A 20,921-nucleotide genomic window follows, 5' to 3' on the forward strand; every position below is an offset into this window, starting at 1 on the left:
GGAGAAAATATTTGCAAGTGAAGCAACTGACAAAGGATTAATCTCCAAAACATACAAGCAACTCATGCAGCTCAATATCAAAAAAACAAACAATCTAATCCAAAAATTTAGGTCCAGAAGACCTAAATAGACACCTCTCCAAAGAAGATATACAGACTGCCAACAAACACATGAAAGAATGCTCAACATCATTAATCAGCAGAGAAATGCAAATCAAAACTACAATGAGATATCTCACACCCGTCAGAATGGCCAAGATCAAAAAATCTACAAACAATAAACGCTGGAGAGGGTATGGAGAAAAGGGAACCCTCTTGCACTGTTGGTGGGAATGTAAATTGATATAGCCACTATGGAGAACAGTGTGGAGGTTCCTTAAATAACTAAAACTAGAACTACCATACGACCCAGCAATCCCACTACTGGGAATATACCCTGAGAAAACCATAATTCAAAAAGAGTCATGTACCAACATGTTCATTGCAGCTGTATTTACAATAGCCAGGACATGGAAGCAACCTAAGTGTCCATCAACAGATGAATGGATAAAGAAGATTTGGCACATATATACAATGGAATATTACTCAGTCATAAAAAGTAACGAAACTGAGTTATTTGTAGTGAGATGGATGGACCTAGAGACTGTCATACAGAGTGAAGTAGTCAGAAAAAGAAAAACAAAATACTGTATGCTAACACATATATATGGAATGTAAAAAAAAAAAAAATAGAAAGAAAAAAAATGATCAGAAGAACCTAGGGGCAAGACAGGAATAAAGATGCAGACCTACTAGAGAATGGACTTGAGGATACGGGGAGGGGGAAGGGTAAGCTGGGACAAAGTGAGACAGTGGCATGGACATATATACACTACCAAACGTAAAATAGCTAGCTAGTGGGAAGCAGCCGCATAGCACAGGGAGATCAGCTTGGTGCTTTGTGACCACGTAGAGGGGTGGGATAGGGAGGGTGGTAGGGAGGGAGATGCAAGAGGGAAGAGATATGGGGATGTATGCATATGTATAGCTGATTCACTCTGTTATAAAGCAGAAACTAACACACCATTGTAAAGCAATTATACTCCAATAAAGATGTTAAAAAAAAAATGAGAAAGCACTATGTTCAGAACAGAACACTAAGGTTGTGGCCAAGGACCCCTTGATAAAGAGATTAGTATGGGTGTGAACATCAGACTTTATCAGCCATCCCAGGAGGAAACAGCCAATCAGAACTGGAAGGAGACAGGAAGGAATGAAGGAAAACTGTCAGCCTTCTTAGGTTTTACAGGATGGGACCACAAAGCTATTCAGTTGGGAACTCGGGATATTCTTCACGACAAGAAGGACCCCAAAGGCTATTCTGAAATCATGAAGGCTGCCTCCCCAGTGTCCAAAGAGAAGGCTATCACCTGTGCTTCAAGAGGCCAAACAAAGACTCCCAGTCCAAAGCCATGGGGGTCAGGCCAGTAGAGCCACTACTATGTGAGATTCCACACACTAAATTATTATTTAATAATAAGTAATAATTTATTATTAATTAATAAATTGTTTTAATATTAAAATATTTAATATTTTTAAGTGGACAAAATATTGAACAGATACTTCACTAAAGAAGATATATGGATGGCATATAAGCATATGAAAAGATCTTCAATATCCTTAGTCATTACAGAAATGCAAATTAAACCCACAAAATGTTATCACTACACAGCTACTAAATGGATTAAAAAGAGAAGGGAGGTGAAGAAAGAAAGGGGAGGGAGGGGTGAAGAAAGCAACAAGCGAGTGAGTGAAATAGGAAGAAAGAAGGAAACACACAAACAAACTGACAATATTAGGTGTGAATGAGGCTGCAGAGCAGCTGGAATCCATACATTATTTGTTGGAATGCAAAACAGTACAGCCACTATGGAAAACAGTTTGGCAGCTTCTTATAAACATAACTTACCATGCGACCCAGCAATCTCACTGAGCCAGATTCAAAAGGCTACATATGACATTCTGGAAAAGGCAAAATTATAGGGAAAAAGAACAGATCAGTGGTTTTCACAGGTTAATGGTGGGAAGAGAGTCTGACTACAAAGCAAGAGGAAATTTTTTTTTGAGAGCAAGGTGAAGGAACTGTTCTGTACTTATATTGTGGTAGTGATTACATAACTCTAAGAATGTGTCAAATCCCATTCATACTCCAAAAAGTGTGAATCCTGTTGTATGTAAACTAAAATAAATATATAGCAGAAAACATTCATTGTTCGGCCTTAAATGGAACTATTTTTACTCATATATGGTTTTGTATCATCACCCAATATACAGTCACTGAGTTTTTGCATATCTTCCTTATGTTGACATCTATATATCATTGTGTTTTATGCAGTATCTGGAAACACCACAGTAGAAATGAAAACTGAACATCCCTGTCTAATGAAAACAGTTTGGGTCTTATAAACTCCCTAAAAGGTCCACTTTAGGAACCTTCAGAGAATTACTAATCTAAATATGGGAATAACATCAGGCCAAACAACTAAAAACATGTTCTTCCCAACCTACTTTTACAAATTCATTTGGTGTATCCATATATTAATGACACTAAGTCACTTTATCAATCATCTTATCAAATCATTTTACCAAATTGTGTATGATATGTAAACAATGAGGAAGGGCACTGTTCACTGGGTAAATATATAGATCATGATAAATATGACCATTTTGAGGAAGCCAGTTATTATATTCTGAGGAAAAAGTAAAGAACCAGCTAGTGATAGAAAATAATTCTAAAGGGAAATCTACCATGCTAATACAAATGCAATTTTAGAATCTGCTGTACTTTAACACATAACTTGACAACTTCCTGTTTCTGATAAAAATCAGCGGACTGACAATACCCAAGTGAGGAGCTCCGGAAGTTTGGCTGGGCTACAGATCTCTCAGTAAACAATGAAGGGGTGAAAATCCCCAAATAACTAACTTCAATATGCTGTAATGCAAAAAGACAAGGCAATTCATCAGATTATTTTATTCTATCAATGTTTTAAAACCTACTATCTCATCAAGTAATTTTAATTGCTAGACACTCTTACTAATAAAACAACATGGATAAGAATCCCACCACGAGGAAAACAAAAAATTACAGGCTAGTCTGAAATAAAGACTACTTACCTGTTTTTTATAAAAGGACAGGTCAAATAAAATGCAATCTTATCCTATCCACTTTTGAAAATATCACTTTGAAAACATCCCCAATATGAGAAAGCACAAGATAATGACAAGAGCTAAAGTCCTGTGCATATCAAAATTCATTCACTTATTCATTCAACAAACGTTTATAGAGTTAGTTATTACAGAGTAGGAGGACACTGAGCTAAAGCCTGAGAGTAAAGGCATATCAAGCAAAAACCCTGCTCTCAAAAAATAGACTATAACTCTATCTCTTCAACAACTTGTTTAATTAATGCCTTTTATATACAAGGCATTATTCCCTATATGATTATTTTGTCAGGTATCACAAAATTTTACTTATTACTCTCTGAATTACAATAAGCTGTACCAAGATCACAATAAGAATGTATTGCCATTTTATAATCTGAAGAATACTGCATTTTATATAAATCAAAGAAGTCATTACATGTTACTGCTAAAGCAAAAGCAATATGATAATCTTGCTAAGATTGCTAAATTATGAGCAATTATGGTATAAACCACCATCTATAACAAAAGTGTAACATAACAAAGAATTTAATGTCATAATTAATACAACAAATGTAAACACATCAAATGATCTAATCCTTATTGTGCTTCACAACTAAACATAAATGGGTAAAAAACTGACTGTAATCATATTTTTATATGTATTTTTAAAGTTGTGGTAAAATACATGTTTTGGGTTGAACTCTCACCCCTCCTCCAAATTCAGATGCTGAAGTCCTAACCTCTAGTACCTCAGAATGTAACTACATTTGGAGATAGGGTCTTTAACAAAGTAATTAAGGTAAAATGAGGTCATTAGGGTAGGCTCTAATCCAGTATGATTAGTGTCATTTTAAGAGCTGATCAGTACACAAACACACTCAGTGGGAAAACTATATGAAGACAGTGGGAGAAGACAACCATCAACCAAGCCAGAAACCAACCCTGCTGACAACTGATCTCAGATCAGACTCTACCTCCAGAATTTTGAAACAATAAATTTCTGTTGTTTAAGTCACCCAGTTTGTGATACTTTGTATTGGCAGCCCTAGCAAACTAATACAACACACATAAAATTTATCATCTGAACCATTTTTAAGTCTACAGTTCCATGGCATTAAGTATTCACAGTGTTATGCAATCATTACCACCATCCATCTCCAGAACAATTTTCATCTTGCAAAACTGAAACTCTATACCCATTAAATGATGACTCTCCTATATACAGCCAAACTACCAATTAGGTATGAGACAAGAATAAAATAATTTTCAGACATGCATTCTCAAAATATTTAATTCCAATGTACCCTTATTCAGGAAACCACTGGAAAACATGCTACAGCAAAACAAAGGAATAAAGCAAGAAAAAAGAAGACACTGGACCTAGGAAACAGGGGGACCAATGAAGAAAGGCAAAGAGACTTCCAGAATGCCAACAAAAGCAAATTAAGCTCTGAAACAGGTCTAGAATAAATAGTCCAAATTGGAGTAGGATTACAGAAAAAAGAGAAAAAAAAAACTGATATATTATCTGACTATGGTATGTATGACTATGTGAAAAATTATCCAAGTATGAATTTTACAGAACTGTTGTAGGGTGTGGGAAGGTTTAGCTATACATTCAAAGAAAACAAAGAAAATTTTAAATGAGAATCTTACAAATTTCAAGAAAAAAAATATCAAGTTACACAAGAAAAGAAATTTAAACATAGGAGGTGGGTCAGCTGTAAGCAATACATACATGGTTTATGGGGTCACAATAATGAAAACACTGAATCTGATTATATTTTATCAAGACAATGGAGCCAAAAAAGACAGGTTAAGAAAATGAATATCCTCATTTATCTTAACAGAAAATCAGCAGATGTCTAAATTTAATAAGAGATAACACAGGCATTATATAGTTTTTACTTATCAAAGTAATATATGAACATGGTTTAAAAGGTTATATAGTGCTAAGACACCTATAGCAAAAGTAACAGCTGTTTGCTCTCCTGCTTTTTCCTCCCCCTTGCCTCAAGAGGTAATCACTTTCAACTTTTTTAGCTGTTTCTTCTTGCTTCATCTGGTATCATGAGAAACAGCTACGAAAGTTAGAAGTGATTCCTTCTTGAGTAAAAGGGGTGGGAAAAGTAAAGGGAGAGCAACGGACTGCTATTTTTGTTACAGGTCTCTTAGCACTATTTGACATTTTAAACTACGTTCATATACTTTTTTTTTTTTATTTATTTTTGGCTGCATTGGGTCTTCGTTGCTGTGCACGGGCTTTCTCTAGTTGCGGCGAGTAGGGGCTACTCTTCATTGCAGTGCGTGGGCTTCTCATTGCGATGGCTTCTCGTCGCGGAGTACGGGCTCTAAGCGCGCAGGAATCAGTAGTTGTGGCTCGTGGGCTCAGTAGTTGTGGCTCGCGGACTCTAGAGCACAGGCTCAGTAGTTGTGGCGCACAGGCTTAGTAGTTGTGGCGCACAGGCTTAGTTGCTCCGTGGAATGCAGGATCTTCCCAGACCAGGGCTTGAACCCGTGTCCCCTGCATTGGCAGGCAGATTCTTAACCACTGTGCCACCAAGGAAGCCCTCATATACTATTCTGATGATTTAAAAATTTAGAAAGCCTCATTGATCCCTTAAAAGTCAAAAATTAAGTCAATCAAAATATTGAGGGCTTCCCTGGTGGCACAGTGGTTGGGAGTCAGCCTGCCGATGCAGGGGACACGGGTTCGTGCCCCGGTCTGGGAAGATCCCACATGCCGCAGAGCGGCTGGGCCCATGAGCCATGGTCGCTGAGCCTGCGCGTCCGCCGCGTACCGCAAAAAAAAAAAAAAAAAAAAAAAAAAAAAAAAAAATTGAATAGCTAACTTTTAAGCTGTACCAGCATCCATTCTCTCTTCTTTTTGTGATAGTATCTCAACTTCTTTCTGAGAAACTACCCTCTCCATCCCCACCCCCACCCCCCAATTCTATTTCACCATTTTTTAGGTGGAGTTCCATCAACTGTGATATAGTATTTACAATTCTTGCACGCCAATCAGAATATTAAATTCCCTTAATTCTTGTGACTAGTTGGAGAATGGGCCTAAAACTCAAGTTGTTCATTCAGAAAGACTCCTGGGATATCTATGGGGGTTACTGGGATGACACCCTTTTCCCAACAGACTTAAACCTGAGAACATGTACACTCAGAGTAAACATCACCATGTAGAAACTGGCAATGAAGCTCAGAGGCAAATAAAGATTAGATTTCATTTTTTGAGCCCCTAAACCTAATCATTCCTCAATCTAGAACCTACCTCTGAATTTTTCATTTCAGAGATAGCAAAAAATTACCTTTCTGTTAAAAATAAACTAATAGGGCCAACATGTGTGTACGATGGTAATAGGGAACCGAACTGACTGAAAAAAAGAGTATGAAATTTAAAGGAGAAAAGAACAGTCTAAGAAAGAAGACTTCAGATGGAAGAAAAATGAACAAAAACAAGAATATAAAAAGCTAGATGGGGATTAAGGAAACTCTAATACCAGCAAGTACGGATACTTCCAAATTTAATAACTCTGTGTGTGTGTGCGTGTACATGTACACTTTGGAAAGGGTTTAATGAAAGCTAACACTGAACACTATGTAGGTCTTATAAACAACCAAATCACTGATTTTACCAAGCTTTCCCTTGTAAATGTTTACCAGGCGTTTTCTGAGGTCCTTCTATGTTCCAGGCACAGTGTGAGCGAACCAGCTTACAAAGCTAAAGCTGTCCTGGAAGAGCTTACAGGTTAGTGGGAAAAGTTCTATTTCTTGTTAATATTATTTTACCTGTAATGCTGACTTATTTTAAACATATTTTGCTCCCAATTAGCATCACAAACTATGCCAGTTGCATCTGTAAATTAGGTCCAGTGTGTTGCTGTTTATACATTTAGCTACCTCTGACTGGACCAATAAAACTACTTGTCTTTTCACTTTATAAACTCTTAGCTGCCAGAACACACCTATTTTAAAATGTAATATAAAAACATATGGCCTGCCTTGAATTCCAAAGGCCTAAAGAACAAAAAATATAATGGTCCTAAGAAGGCAAGCTTGGTATCAGGTTGAAACAGGACAGATCCAGAGGAGCAGCATAACAAGTTTATACTTACTAGTTCTAAGACAGAGGCTGTACATTCTGGTTTCATTCTCCTCACAAAGGGTAATGCCAAAAAGGAAATTACTAATAGTTGGAGAAGAGCTTTTCTATTCAACGTGTCATCCATCCTGGAGTTTCTGGGAAATACAAATTATCTTCCTAAGACATGGAAGGAGCGATTTTATTCAGCCCCTAAGCGCTGGGGAAAAGGACCCTCATAAAGAAACATGTCCTTTTCCTAAGGAGAATGGAACTAAACTAGGTGACTCCACCCTCAAAAACAAAACAGGAGTCAGAAACTAGAAACCAGTTTTACTGGACTATGACAGTAAAACACCTGGGTTATCTCATGTCTTTATTACTGTTATCTCTACATTGCCTCCATATTTGGGTATGTGGCCTGTTAAGGTAGAGGAAATGAGAGGACTGTCTAGATTCTCTAACTTTTCAGCCAAGCTCGAGAGAACCCCCAGGTGGTTGTGTAGGTGAACACAGCTTTAAAAGCACAAACGAGGGACTTCCCTGGTGGCACAGTGGTTAAGAATGCACCTGTCAATGCATGGGAAACGGGCGCAGCAACAAAGACCCAATGCAGCCAAACATAAACAAATAAATAAAATTTTTTTTTAAAAAGGCACAAAGGAAAATCTATATTCTCTGAAATCTGAGTCAAGGGAAAAGGGGAGAATAGGAACCAGTCCAGGCCTGAAGACAATACACCCTACTTTGTTCTCACATAAAGTGAAGCAATGCTCCACAGGTATTTGCAAACTGTTAGAGAGCACACAGAGGGCTAGGTCTTAGGGGATAATTCTCTTCTACCATCACCCCATCTAGCTTCCTCAGGCTATCCCTAATCTGTAGGGCTAGGAGGTATCTCTTACCCTATTCGACATTTAAACCATGTTCATATATTACACTGATAAATAAGGATCTTACAAGTGCAGGATCTGCACCTAAGAGTGAGTACCTCCTTCAATTCTGTACCCTAGGCAACTTAGATGCTTGTCTCACCCTAGTCCCAGCCCTGCTTCATTGCCCCTGTGAATAAAATATGCTTATGATACATTCAATTTCCTTTTTAACCACATCCTTGGGTTCTAGACACTGCTCTGTCATTTGCTATGACTAAGAGAACATCATATCAACCTCCCTGAAACTCCATTTTCTTATAAGGGAACTGAATAAGATAATATCAAAAAATCTTTTTTTTGAGCACCAAGACTATGATCTAAGTTTCCCCTTAAATTTTCTGGGCTAAACAAGACCAGATTTGTATTGTGTTTTTTTGTTTATTTTTTAGAAATTTATTTATTTATTTATTTATTTTTTGGCTGCTTTGGGTCTTCGTTGCTGCGTGCAGGCTTTCTCTAGTTGAGGCGAGCAGGGCTATTCTTCATTGCAGTGCGCGAGCTTCTCATTGCAGTGGCTTCTCTTGTTGCGGAGCACGGGCTCTAGGCACACGGGCTTCAGTAGTTGCAGCATGCAGGCTCAGTAGTTGTGGCTCAAGGGCTCTAGAGTGCAGGCTCAGTAGTTGTGGCACATAGCCTTAGTTGCTCCACGGCATGTGGGATCCTCCTGGACCAGGGCTCGAACCAATGTCCCCTGCACTGGCAGGCAGATTCCTACCCACTGAGCCACCAGGGAAGTCCCTGTATTGTGTTTTTAAATTTTTTCATTATATTAATTGCTCACTATTCCACTCCTTACTCTTTAGTACACTCTAATTACTGTATGCCCTAAAAGTGTCACTCCAAGTTGTATATATTTCCAAAAGAGTTCACACAGCACAGGGGACAGCGGAACTATCATTTCCCCATGATGTAGAGTATAAATAAGGTTTAGGTTGCATCATCACTTTTTACGAACCAAATTTTCCTGACATACACCAAACTTGTGGTCACCTGAAATCCCAGACTTAATTAACATGCAATTAATCATAACATTTGAGCATCTTTTCACATTAACTGCTGCACTTAATTCTACTTCTCCCTCATGCCCTCCATGTGTAATTTTTATTCAAACATAGATTCAGGACTTTACTCAGAAATCACCTCACAGCTATCAGAATGGCTATTATCAAAAAGACAACAAATAAGTATTGGTGAGGATGTGGAGAAAAGGGAACCTTCATGTACTGTTGGGAGAAATGTAAATTGGTGCAGCCACTATGGAAAACAGTATGGAGGTTTCTCAAAAACCTACAAATAGAACTACTATATGACACATCATTTCGACTTCTGGGTATTTATCTGGAGAAAATCAAAACACTAATTCAAAAAGACATATGCACCCCTGTGTTCACTGTAGCATTATTTATTTACAAGAGCCAAGATATGGAAGCAAACTAAGTGACCACCCACAGGTGAATGGATAAAGAAGATGTGGTATATATAAATGTACACACACACACAGAGGAATACTACTCAGCCATATAAAAAATAAAATCTTGCATTTGCAACAACGTGGATGGACCTAGAGGGTACTACGCTAAGTGAAATAAGTCAGACAGAGAAAAAGAAATACTGTATGATTTCACTTATATGTGGAATCTAAGAAACAAATGAACAAACATAACTAAACAGAAACAGTCATAGATACAGAGAGCAAACAGGTGGTTGCCAGAGGGGAGGGGTGGGGGGAAGAGAAGTAGGTGAGGGAGATTAAGAGGTACAAACTCTCGGTGACAAAATAAATGAGTCACAGGTATGAAATATGCAGTGTGGGGTAGATGCCAATAATTATGTAATATCTTTGTATGGTGACAGATGACCAGACTTATTACCATGATCGTTTTGAAATGTATAGAAATATGAATCACTATGCTATATACCAGGAACATAGTGTTATAGGTCAAGTATACTTTAAAAACAAACAACAAACTCAGAAAAAAAGAGATCAGATTTGTAGCTACCAGAGGGGTCAGGGGAGGGGGAATTGGATAAAGGTAGTCAAAAGGCACAAACTTTCAGTTATAAGATAAGTACTAGGGTTGTAATGTACAACATGATAAATATTATTAACACTGCTGTATGTTATATATGAATATTGTTAAGAGAGTAAATCTAAGAATTCTCATCACAAGGAAAAAAATTTTTTTTTCTATTTCTTTAATGTTGTACCCATATGAGATGATGGATGTTCACTAAACCTACTGTGCTAATCATTTCACGATGTATGTAAGTCAAATCATTATGTTGTACGTCTTAAACTTATACAGTGCTGGATGTCAATTATATCTCAATAAAATTGAGGGAACAGTTTAGGATGATAAATTTTGTATTATATGTATTTTACCATAATTTTAAAAATCAGGGGTAAAAGTTATATACATTTAAACTTTCTAGGTCTAATGTTTCCCTTTTTATCATTTTCTGTTTAATTATTAAATTCTAAACAACCTAGTCTCCACACTACAGCCAGAGTAATCTGAGCTTTTAACTCCCCTATTCAAAATCCCTCAATGGTTCCTACTAGCCCTCAGGATAGAAACACCTTCATACAGTCATATCTTTCCATATTCTCCACCTGTGCTCTACCCATACACAGAGATCCATTTTGTGCTCCCTAAATTTGGCATCCTTTAAGGATGTTTACCTCTGTATTGCTCCTTCTTTGGAACCTAAATTCAAGAGTCATTTCTCTTATCATCAGATAAGGCTGACTTAGGTGCCTCTCCACTGTGCTCTTATACAACCTTTTATTTATTTTATTAAAGCACTCAGTGTCCTGTCACTGAAACAGGCTGCTTAAATAATGTCTCCCTACACAGCAAGTTCTTAGATGAACTAGACAAAGTCTCCTTTCATTTTGTATCCTTGGCACCTTAATACATGCATGTGATAATTACATTTACAGAATCAACATCATAACTTTCAGCTCCCTTCACATGCTGTTCCAGTCCTCAATACAGCATGCCCTTCCTCACTCAGCAAACTCCGGAATATCCTTTATGATCTCATTCATGTTTGTTATTTTTTTCATGTTTGTTTTCTTTGCATCACTTCCCCAGACACCTCTGAGCAGAGTTAGTCAATCCCTTCTCTACGCATCTACCTCTTGTACAGTTCTTATAATTATAATTTCCGTACCTCCATATGGCAGAATCCATTAGTTGTCTACCTCTTTATTTGTCCTCTTCTTCCTAAGTAACAGAACTCCCCAAATGGGCTCACCACATGGCAACCACAATAAAAAATTATATTTTAAGCCTCCTTAGGAGTTAGATGTGACCATGTAAGTCTTATTCTCAAGTAGTAGTCAGTTGCAGCTTGCCTCCTATAACAAGTAAGGCAACCCACCCCTACATCTGGTTTTTACCCAGTGTCCTTAACTCTGGTCTCCAGTATAACGTGTGACTCTGTCAGCCTCTATGATCTTACAAGATATGAATTAAGGATCACCTCAACTATTTCCATATCTAAACCTGGCATAGCCAAGGCTTCAACCCCACTTTGCAAGCTGTACTTCTAGTCCACTACTTCCACAGATAAATTTATCTCATTTTTTAACAAGGCTTTTTAAAAAATTCTATTTTATCTTATCATTGCTTTTATACAGCAGGTATATATTACCCATTCTAATATTTTTTAAAATTAGTTTAAAAATGTGTTAATTCAACTAATTATTAAAATTATATGGGTCCCTGAAGATATTGGTGAAGAAAGGTTAATATGACAAAGCCAAAAGATTGTACAGGATATATATGTACTTATTTTGCTATTAAAAAGAAACACATGCTTTTTTCCCCCCTGAAAATAATACTTATCATCTCAACTTTTTTCTTTTCTTTTCCCTTCCTTCCTTCCTTCCTTCCTTTCTTCCTCCCTCTCTCTCTCTCTCTCCCTCTCTCTCTCTCTCTCCCTCCCTCTCTTTCATACTTTTGCAGTGTAAAAGTTTCCAAATCTACTTTCAGAATACCATCACTACTACTAAGATAGAAACAATATTTATCACGGTATCACCAGTTCCTAGCATATTAGGCGCACAAGGATCTAGTGACTGAGGCTGATGCCACATAAGGATATGTTACCTGTGGCAATGAGATCAACAGGTAAGATTCTACATTCCCACTTTGTTACAAACTGAGTTACGGGCAGTACTCAATTATCAATTCATCAAAAGACAGAAAGAGAAGTAAAAAAAAAAAAAGTGGTAAACAAAACAAGGAAAAATAAGTCTACTTATAAACTAGATGTAAATGAGTTTAGTTCATTTTAAGAGGTTATCAGATTTGATATAAAAATAAAATACAAAATTCAACTAAAGCTGCTTATAGGAGAGAAAGGCTGAAAATAAATGAAAAAATATTTTGGCGAACACCAACACACAAAAAAGATGATGTAGCAATCTTAATATCAGACAAAACAATATTATGGCAACATTAATAGGTATGGAGAGGTATTTCAAGTACACATGGAACCTTTTAAAAAACTAATCGTGGAGTCACAAAGAAAGACAAAAATTTCAAAGAAATTATATCCAAGACCACCTTCTCTGACCACAATATAATGTTGAAATCATCACTAAAACATCTTTTAAATGTTTGGAAACTTAAAAATGGACTCCTAGGCAAAAAATTTTTAAGAAAATCATAATAGAAATGATAAAATAAGAACCAAGCAACAATAAAAGTATTATGCTATCAAAATGTGGATCTCAGCTTATACTTTTAATGCATTTTTAAGAAAAATATAGACGAAATATGCTTAACTAATATTTTTTCAATCAAAAACTGAAAAAAGATGAGAGTAAACATAAAGAAAGCATAAGTGTATTAATCATGTTTTTAAATTTTCTATATTTTGTAATGCTCTGATATGGCAGGGCCTTTCAGACCCAGGGAAGGACTGTCCCTCCCAGGATTACCTAATCCCTAGAGATAGCAAACTGTAAACCCAAGAGCACATCTTTGATGTACAACCAATGAATCCAGAGCCCATATCCCCAACCATCTCCATCAAAAAAACTCTCACATACCAAGCCAATATTCTCCCTGCCCTAAATCATGCCAGGGCCACTACTAGAAACAACTAAAGACCACCCCTATCACCCAGAGCTATAAATTATTCAAACTATCCAACCCCAGACTTGCTCAAGCTTGCCTACCCTGACTCATCCTTCTCACAGAAACCACAATAAAGGCTCCATACTTTCCCCTTGACTCCTTTTGCCTCCTTGGTGTGGCATGGCTTCTGTTTCTAAGGAACTGTGAGTAAAAACTTCTTCTTTCATGACAGTCATTTCCATGTCTGTGTGTCTTACTCTACCTGATTAAATCAAATCCTGTGTACATTTCAAGACATTAAAGGAAATAAAAGAGAAATTAAGAAAATGGAAAATCAGAAAAAAATATTCCAGAGAAGGGAAGAGTTTCTCAAACTTAATCAAAAAGCATAATCCATAAAGGAAAAAAAATAAATAAATATGGAAAAGATGGACGAGTGAGTACACTAAATCCTCCGCTTTCCTTAAAATCAGTTGTGAGATAGAATTCACATACAAAATTCACTGATTTTAAGTGTAGAGTTTAATGAGTCTTGACACATGTATAAAATTGTGAAACCCGCACCACAATCAAGATCTAAAACATTTTCATCACCACTTTCTGGTTCCCTTGTGCCCCTCTACAGTCAATCCTCTCCCCTTTAGCAACTACTAATGCTCTGTCACTATAGTTTGCCTTTTCTTAAATTCCTCATAAATGAATCATACAGTTGATTACATAAAACTTAGAAGTTCTGTTCATCAGATTCCCTATTATAAAAAAATCATTAACATACCTTTAGAAAATGTTATAAAAAAGCCATACTACAAACGACGAAATTCTAGCAAGATTAGGATCACCACAGAATGCAAACAGCAACTTATCAGACATAGAGCTAGACAGGTGGCATAATGGGGTTGGGACCCTTGCATTCTGGGAGGGAGCAGAACTGACACTCTAGAAATGGAATTGCCTTCCCTGCCCCAAGTGTCCCTCAACATTTACAGTATAATACCTCTGCCCAGCACCACCATCCAATGGTTTCAAAATGTTTGCTTTACCAAAATGAGACCCATCTTAACCTCACCTCAAACCAAAGGAGCCATCTAATGGGGAAGGGGAAATAATAAGCAGCATCTGACCATGGCATACTCTGGTCCTACCACATATCACATTACCAGGAAACTGCCAGACTAACAAAATAATGGAATGGCATATTAAAGGCTCAGCTGCACAGTCGCCCTGCTGGTCTTCCAGGATGACCCAACAACTATGGTGTTATGACCCTATTATCTAGAATGCACGAGTCCAGAAACCAAGAAGTAAAAGCTGGACTAACTAACTCTTTTCACCATCAATCCCAGTAACTCACTTGTGGAATCTGGATTTCCCATACCCACAATTTAAAAGCTCTCCCGTATTAGAGGTCCTGAGGGTAACACTTCTACCAGAAGATACCATAAGGGTTCTACTAAAAGCTACAACCATGGAAGTTAATGGAAGAAAGGGCTCCAGGAGGAAGGCATCAAGCACCTCCTTGATGCAGGATGTGTTCTTTGCTGGAATGTTCTTCCCCACTTCTTTATCTGCTTAATTTCAACTCATCCATCCAGTCTCTAAGTAAGTAGAATTCCCTCAGAGAAACCTTTCCCAATATCTGAATACTAGGCCTAGTCTAGTCTCTCTCTCCTTTTACATTTTCTCATGGTTCTGAAAGTTTCCTACATAATGGTTATCACAAATGTGTTGGTTGGAATGTAACTAATGCAAACCTAATTGTACTAACTGAAATGTAATTAAATGAATGGGCGCTAAAAAAAGCTACAACCACTACCTGGGCACTTTGGCCTCCTCATGCTGATAGACCAGCAGGCAAAGAAAGAAAGAAATATACTAGGAATGATTACTGACTCATTATCATTAGGAGTTGTTGTACACAATGTAGGTAGGAAGCAGTCTGTCTCAGACTCCGGTTGTTTTCCAAGCTTGGTACTAATAAAGGAAACAGGAAATTGCAGCAACCATGGCCCAAAAAGGGCAAGACAACTAAGGGCTCAAGTCCCTCCCGTTTGGAAGTCTAGAGGTCACAAGCAACCTAGAGCAGCTGAACTGCTGGCCCAGCATAAGAGAAATCTAGAATGGGTGGTGAAAGAGGAAAATGATGAATATTAATCCCTGCTTCAAGACCAGTTGCAGCAGCAAGTAGCACCAGCTTGTACCAACAACGCTTTTTAAATTTCTGTTGAGGCTGTAGTGACTCCGTGAAGGATTAGAATCAATGCAGGGTCCAAACAGATCTGAGCAGAGCAAGAGGTACATTTGTGGTAACTTGTTACAAAGCAAAAACCTAAAACAGCTAGAATCAAAGGAGAGGCTGGCAGCAAGACACAGATTCTATCAGAAGAATCTTCATCTTCATGCAGTCCAACTCTCCTTTGATTCTAGCTGTATTAGTTTCCTAATGCTATGTAACAAACTGCCATAAATTTAGTGACTTAAAACAATACAAATTTGTTATCTTAAAGTTCTGGAGATAAGTTCAAAACAGGTTATACAGAGCTAAAATCAAAGCCTGCATTCCTTCAGGAGGCTCCAGGGGAAAATCCAGTCCAGCTTTTAGAAGCTGCCCACATTCCCTGGCCCCTAGCCAGGTCATCATGACCTCTGCTTCCACTGTCAAATCTCTTTCTTCCTCTCTTTTCTTAAATGAAACAGAGCAAATTTTATTCAAATTCTTCAAAATTTATACTCAACATATTGTTTCTAAAATGTTTCACCTTTATATAATAGTTTTATTATTTCACCTTTTATATTTTATAGTTTTTCCATTTTTTCTCTTTCTAAAACTGACACTCCTGCCCCTTCCTCTTATAAGCCTCCTTGTGATTACACTGGGCACACCCAGATAATTCAGAAAAATCAACCTATCTCCAGAGTTCCTTCTGCTATGCAAGGTAACATAGTCACAGGTTTAGAAGATTAGGATGTATATATCTTTGGGAGACCATTATTCTGCCTACCACACTAGTCATAAGCCAAGGCTAATAGTTACAGGTAGGTTCTGACTTACTTCCCCCACAGTGTTCACTGTGATTCATTTTCTTTCTGCCCTAAGGCTTCTTTAAAGTCATGAAGTGAGACACCACTTGGCAGGCTCTCATGTGCAGCCCTAAAATGTGTGAGGGAAGGAGAAAAAATTTACCCTGCACTGAGGCAACCGTCAACTGATGGAGAACAACAACAGATGATACAGTTTACTCCTGTCCATCCCTGAACAGACAAACTGAGAAGCATCTAGATCCTCAAAAGTTCCCACTGGGATTGAGCCCTGATTGCCACAGCACTGAATAACTCAGTAACACACTCTTGTATTGGCTTTTCTTCTTTTATTTCATTCACACTGGCCCCTTTTTCTTGTTCCCTAGGATCATCTGCCAAATAAATTACCTGCACGCAACTCCTTGCTTTTAGATTGTTCTTTAGGGGGGAGGATGAGGAGGAGACCTGGTTAAGACAGTCAAGTAAAGAGTTTTAGACACAGAAAAAGGAAACATGATTTAATAAAATGAAAGCTATGCACATAGGAGGTTGTCTAGTGTTGACACTATCACTGTATAACTTTGAGTCAAACCTCTTAACTTCTCTGTTTAGCAACTGCAAATGAATGGTTTGACTTCCATGATTCTCTATAGTTCCTTTCAGCTCTAAATTTTTATGATACAACAAACAGCATTATGGATTGGTGAAAGGGGACAGCAGAAAGGCAGAGTTGTGAGATTATCACCAAAGAGGTCAGCCAAGGAAATTGTAGAAATCAGCCAGTCAGAAGGTAATAAATATAGTGTGGAGAAATTAGAACCAAAAAGCCATGGAGAAATTAGAACCCTCATACACTGCTGGTGGAAATGTAAAATGGTATAGCCACTTCGGAAAATAGTTTGGCAGTTTCTCAAAAGGCCAAACATAGTTACCATATAACCCAGGAATTCCACTCCTAGTTATACACCCAAAAGAAATATATATGTTCACATAAAAATTTATAAAATGAAGTTGAACCTTTACCTTACACCATATACTGAAATAACTCAAAATGGATCAAAGACATAAATGGAAGAACTAAAACCATAAAATCCCTAGAAGAAAACATGGCAAAAGTTTCACAACATTAGACTTGGCAGTAATTTCTTAGATCTAACACCAAAAGTACAGGCAACAAAAGAAAAAAACAGATAAACTGGACTTCATCAAAATTAAACTCTTTCGTATGTGTCAAAGGATACTATCACAGAATGGGAGATAAATATTTGCAAGTCACATATTTGATAAGGAACTGATATCCAGAATATACAAAGAACTCTTACAACTCAACAACAACAAAAAACCAACCCAATTAAAAAATGGGCAAAGAATTTGAATAGACATTTCTCCAAAGAAGGTATACAAATGCCCAACAAGCACAAGATGCTCAACATCACTAATCATTAGGAAAATGCAAATCAAAGCCATAATGAAATACCACCTCACTGACTGGATGGCTAATCCTATCAAAAAACAGAAAATAAGTATTGGTGAAGACATGGATAAATTAGAACCCTTGTGTATTACTGGTAGGAATGTGAAATGGTATAGCCACTGTGGAAAAGTTTGGAGTTCCTCAAAAATTAAAAATATAATCAAGCAATTTGACTTCTGGGTATGTACCCAAAAGAAATGAAAGCAGAGTCTTGAATAGATATTTGCACACCCATATTCACTGCAGCATTATTCACAATAACCAAAAAGCAGAAGCAACCAGTTTCCATCAACAGATGAATGGGTAAATAAAATGATATATACAATCAATGGAATATTACCAGCCTTGAAAAGGACGTGCTACAATGTGAAGACATTATGCTAAGTGAAATAAGCCAATCACAAAAGGACAAATATTGTATGATTCTACTTAAATAAGGTTCCTCGAGAGGTCAACCACATAGAGACTGAAAGTATGGTGGTTACCAGGGGCAGAGGGGATGGGAGAATGAGAATTTAGTATTTAATTGATAGAGTTTCAGTTGAGGAAGATGAAAAAGTTCTGGAAATAGGTGGTGATGATGGTTACACAACAATGTGAATACACTTAAAGCCACAGAACTACACACTTAAAAACAGTTAAAATGGTACATTCTGTTATGTATATTTTACCAAAATAAAAAAATTTATACATGAATGTTCGTAACAGTATTATTCATAATAGTCAAAAGGGATAAACAACCCAAATGTCCATCAACTGATGAAAGGATAAATTTGGTATGTCCATACAACAGAATATTATTCAGCAATAATAAAGTACTAATGAGTTATAAAGTACTAATACATGCAATAATAAGGTACTAATACATGCTATAACATGGATGAACCTTAAAAACATTATGCTAAGTGGAAGAAGCCAGCCACAAAGGACCACATATTATATGATTCCATTTATATGAAATGCCCAGAATGAACAAATCTAGAGACAGGAAGTAGATTAATGGTTGTCTAGAAGGACTAGGGGTAGGGGAGGTCAGAGGGTGACAACTAACAGGAGTGAGGTTTCTTTTGAGGGGTGGTGTAAATGTTGTATGTGGTGATGGTTGCAAAACTCTGCAAGTACTAAAAGCTACTGAATTGTATACTTTATTTCAAGGTATTTTTTAATTTCCTCTGATTTCATTGTTGACCCACTGGTTTTTTTGTAGCATGTTGTTAAGTCTCCATGTAATCCTTGTTTTCTCATTTCTCCTTCTGTGGTTGATATCAGAATTGTACACTTTAAATGGGTGAACTGTATGTGAATTATATCTCAATAAAGCTTTTTTTTTTTAAAGCCAACAGGACCCAGTGACTGAATGGAACTGTAAATGAAGCAGATGAATAAAAGATTAACTACAAGAGAACAGAAACATCATAGTTTGAATTCTTGCTCTGACATTTATTTTGTGTGTGACCTTGAGCAAGTTACTTAACCTCTCTGTGCTTTGGTAACATCTACTTACAGGGTTGTTGTGAAGATTAAACAAAGTCATACATAAAACACTCAGGACAGTGCCTGCTACATAATCCTCTTTCCCTGCCCTATCCTCCCACCTAATGCTAAAAATTCCACGACCAATTGTAAGAAAGTATAAATTTAAAGATAGTTATATCTGAATTTTAAGAAATTATGTCTGTTCCAGGTAGCAAATAACCTTAAAGTCACCAATTATATGCTACTGGCAAAGCAATTTTCAACTGCTAATTCACTGCAAGTTGAAACCCCGAGGCAAAGGGAAAGATAAACTTTAAAAGCTCTATTCACCAATTATCTCTCAGCTTCTTTTTCCCTTCCCCTCCTTCATTTTTAAATACTTCTTTCCTTGCCTACTCGCCTTTTTACCTTACCCTTTATTCCAAACTACTACTCTTACTTATAGACTGCTATTGATCATGAAAAGGCAACAATAAGTTACTTTTTTCCATAATAATACATGTTAAGATGGGAGGAAAAAAAAAAAAAAAAGACTGGTCATGCAAGCTATGGAACAACCAAACTCTGCCCAGCTAACCTGTCAAAGTTCCCTAAACAAAAAGATAATGAAAAGGGATGCAGGAAAGCTCCCACTTCCCCTTGTGTAAATGGCTCTCTTATTTGATTATCTGGAGACAGAATCCTGTGGCAGCTGCAAAAAGGAACTGGAATTTCTCCACACTACCTATGACCAAGTTCCACTACCAAAAGTCAAATGCTCTAAGCAGTTAGTACAATTTGACATATAAAACTATATTTCCATTTTAAATATACCTTCATTTCATTTCAATGTTAAATAAGAATTTAATCTCAACCCATTTTTAAGGACAATGCCTTTCAAAGGAGCACCTGCATTATAAATGCTTCCGGAATAAGATTCAGTAAAAGGATGTGGTTAAGAAGCATAAACAAATGAACCGCCATTGTACTGCTATGATTCTGTATATTTTCAGATCAGAAAATTCCTACTAAAAACTCTTCAAAATAAATTCATAAATGTTAACTCTATATAGGCTTTTAGTACAGTTCTAACTTACTGGAACATTTAAAAAGAATATATCTCTAAAGAAAAGATGCTACAGCAAGCCCAGAAGCCTTTTCTTCCTCTACAAACTCCTTAATGCCTTCTTGATGCTTAACGGTATTGTCTGGTTGTATTGTATTTCACTTCAAACGTTTAATGGACACATACTAAAAAGAGCAACTACACTAACTGCTTTTAGTATAGTATGTTAATAATCCTCACAGCGACCTTATGAAACAGATATTAATATCACCATTTTATAACCTTCAGGAAAGGTAACATTTCAGAAGCTTCAAGTGCATATCACAAAGAACAGCCACACTAGCAGCAGTCAAGCTAAACTTTCTTCTGAAAACTTCCTGGTTTCCTTAACCCTGTATTAAATTGGTTCTCCTCCCTCTCTACCTACTCCTGGTTTCCATATCTGGCTTCTCTTTTTTTTCCCCTTGCTCTTATCAATATATACCCTCTCTCTCAGTAGATCATCCATTTTTATGGCTTCATCTTATCACCTGGGCCAACTGATTCCCAAATCCATATTCAATTGTGTGCTCTAATCCAAGCTACTGTTCCTCAATATTTCT

General features: G+C 37.0%; 1 protein-coding gene across 4 annotated transcripts in view; it reads right to left on the minus strand.

Annotated features, from left to right (window-relative positions):
- Positions 1 to 20,921, minus strand: part of NCK1 (NCK adaptor protein 1) — an 86,285-nt gene that overhangs the window by 47,814 nt on the left and 17,550 nt on the right. Inside the window, exon 3 of one of the 4 annotated variants that reach the window (XM_055087908.1) lies at positions 1,948 to 2,000. The exons of the other annotated variants lie outside the window; for them this stretch is intronic. The gene's annotated coding sequence lies outside the window, so the exon portion shown is untranslated. The remainder of the gene's footprint in view (positions 1 to 1,947; positions 2,001 to 20,921) is intronic. 4 annotated transcript variants of the gene reach the window in all.

This window comes from Physeter macrocephalus, chromosome 1 (genome assembly GCF_002837175.3).
Source record: "Physeter macrocephalus isolate SW-GA chromosome 1, ASM283717v5, whole genome shotgun sequence".
NCBI classification, from domain to species: domain Eukaryota; kingdom Metazoa; phylum Chordata; class Mammalia; order Artiodactyla; family Physeteridae; genus Physeter; species Physeter macrocephalus.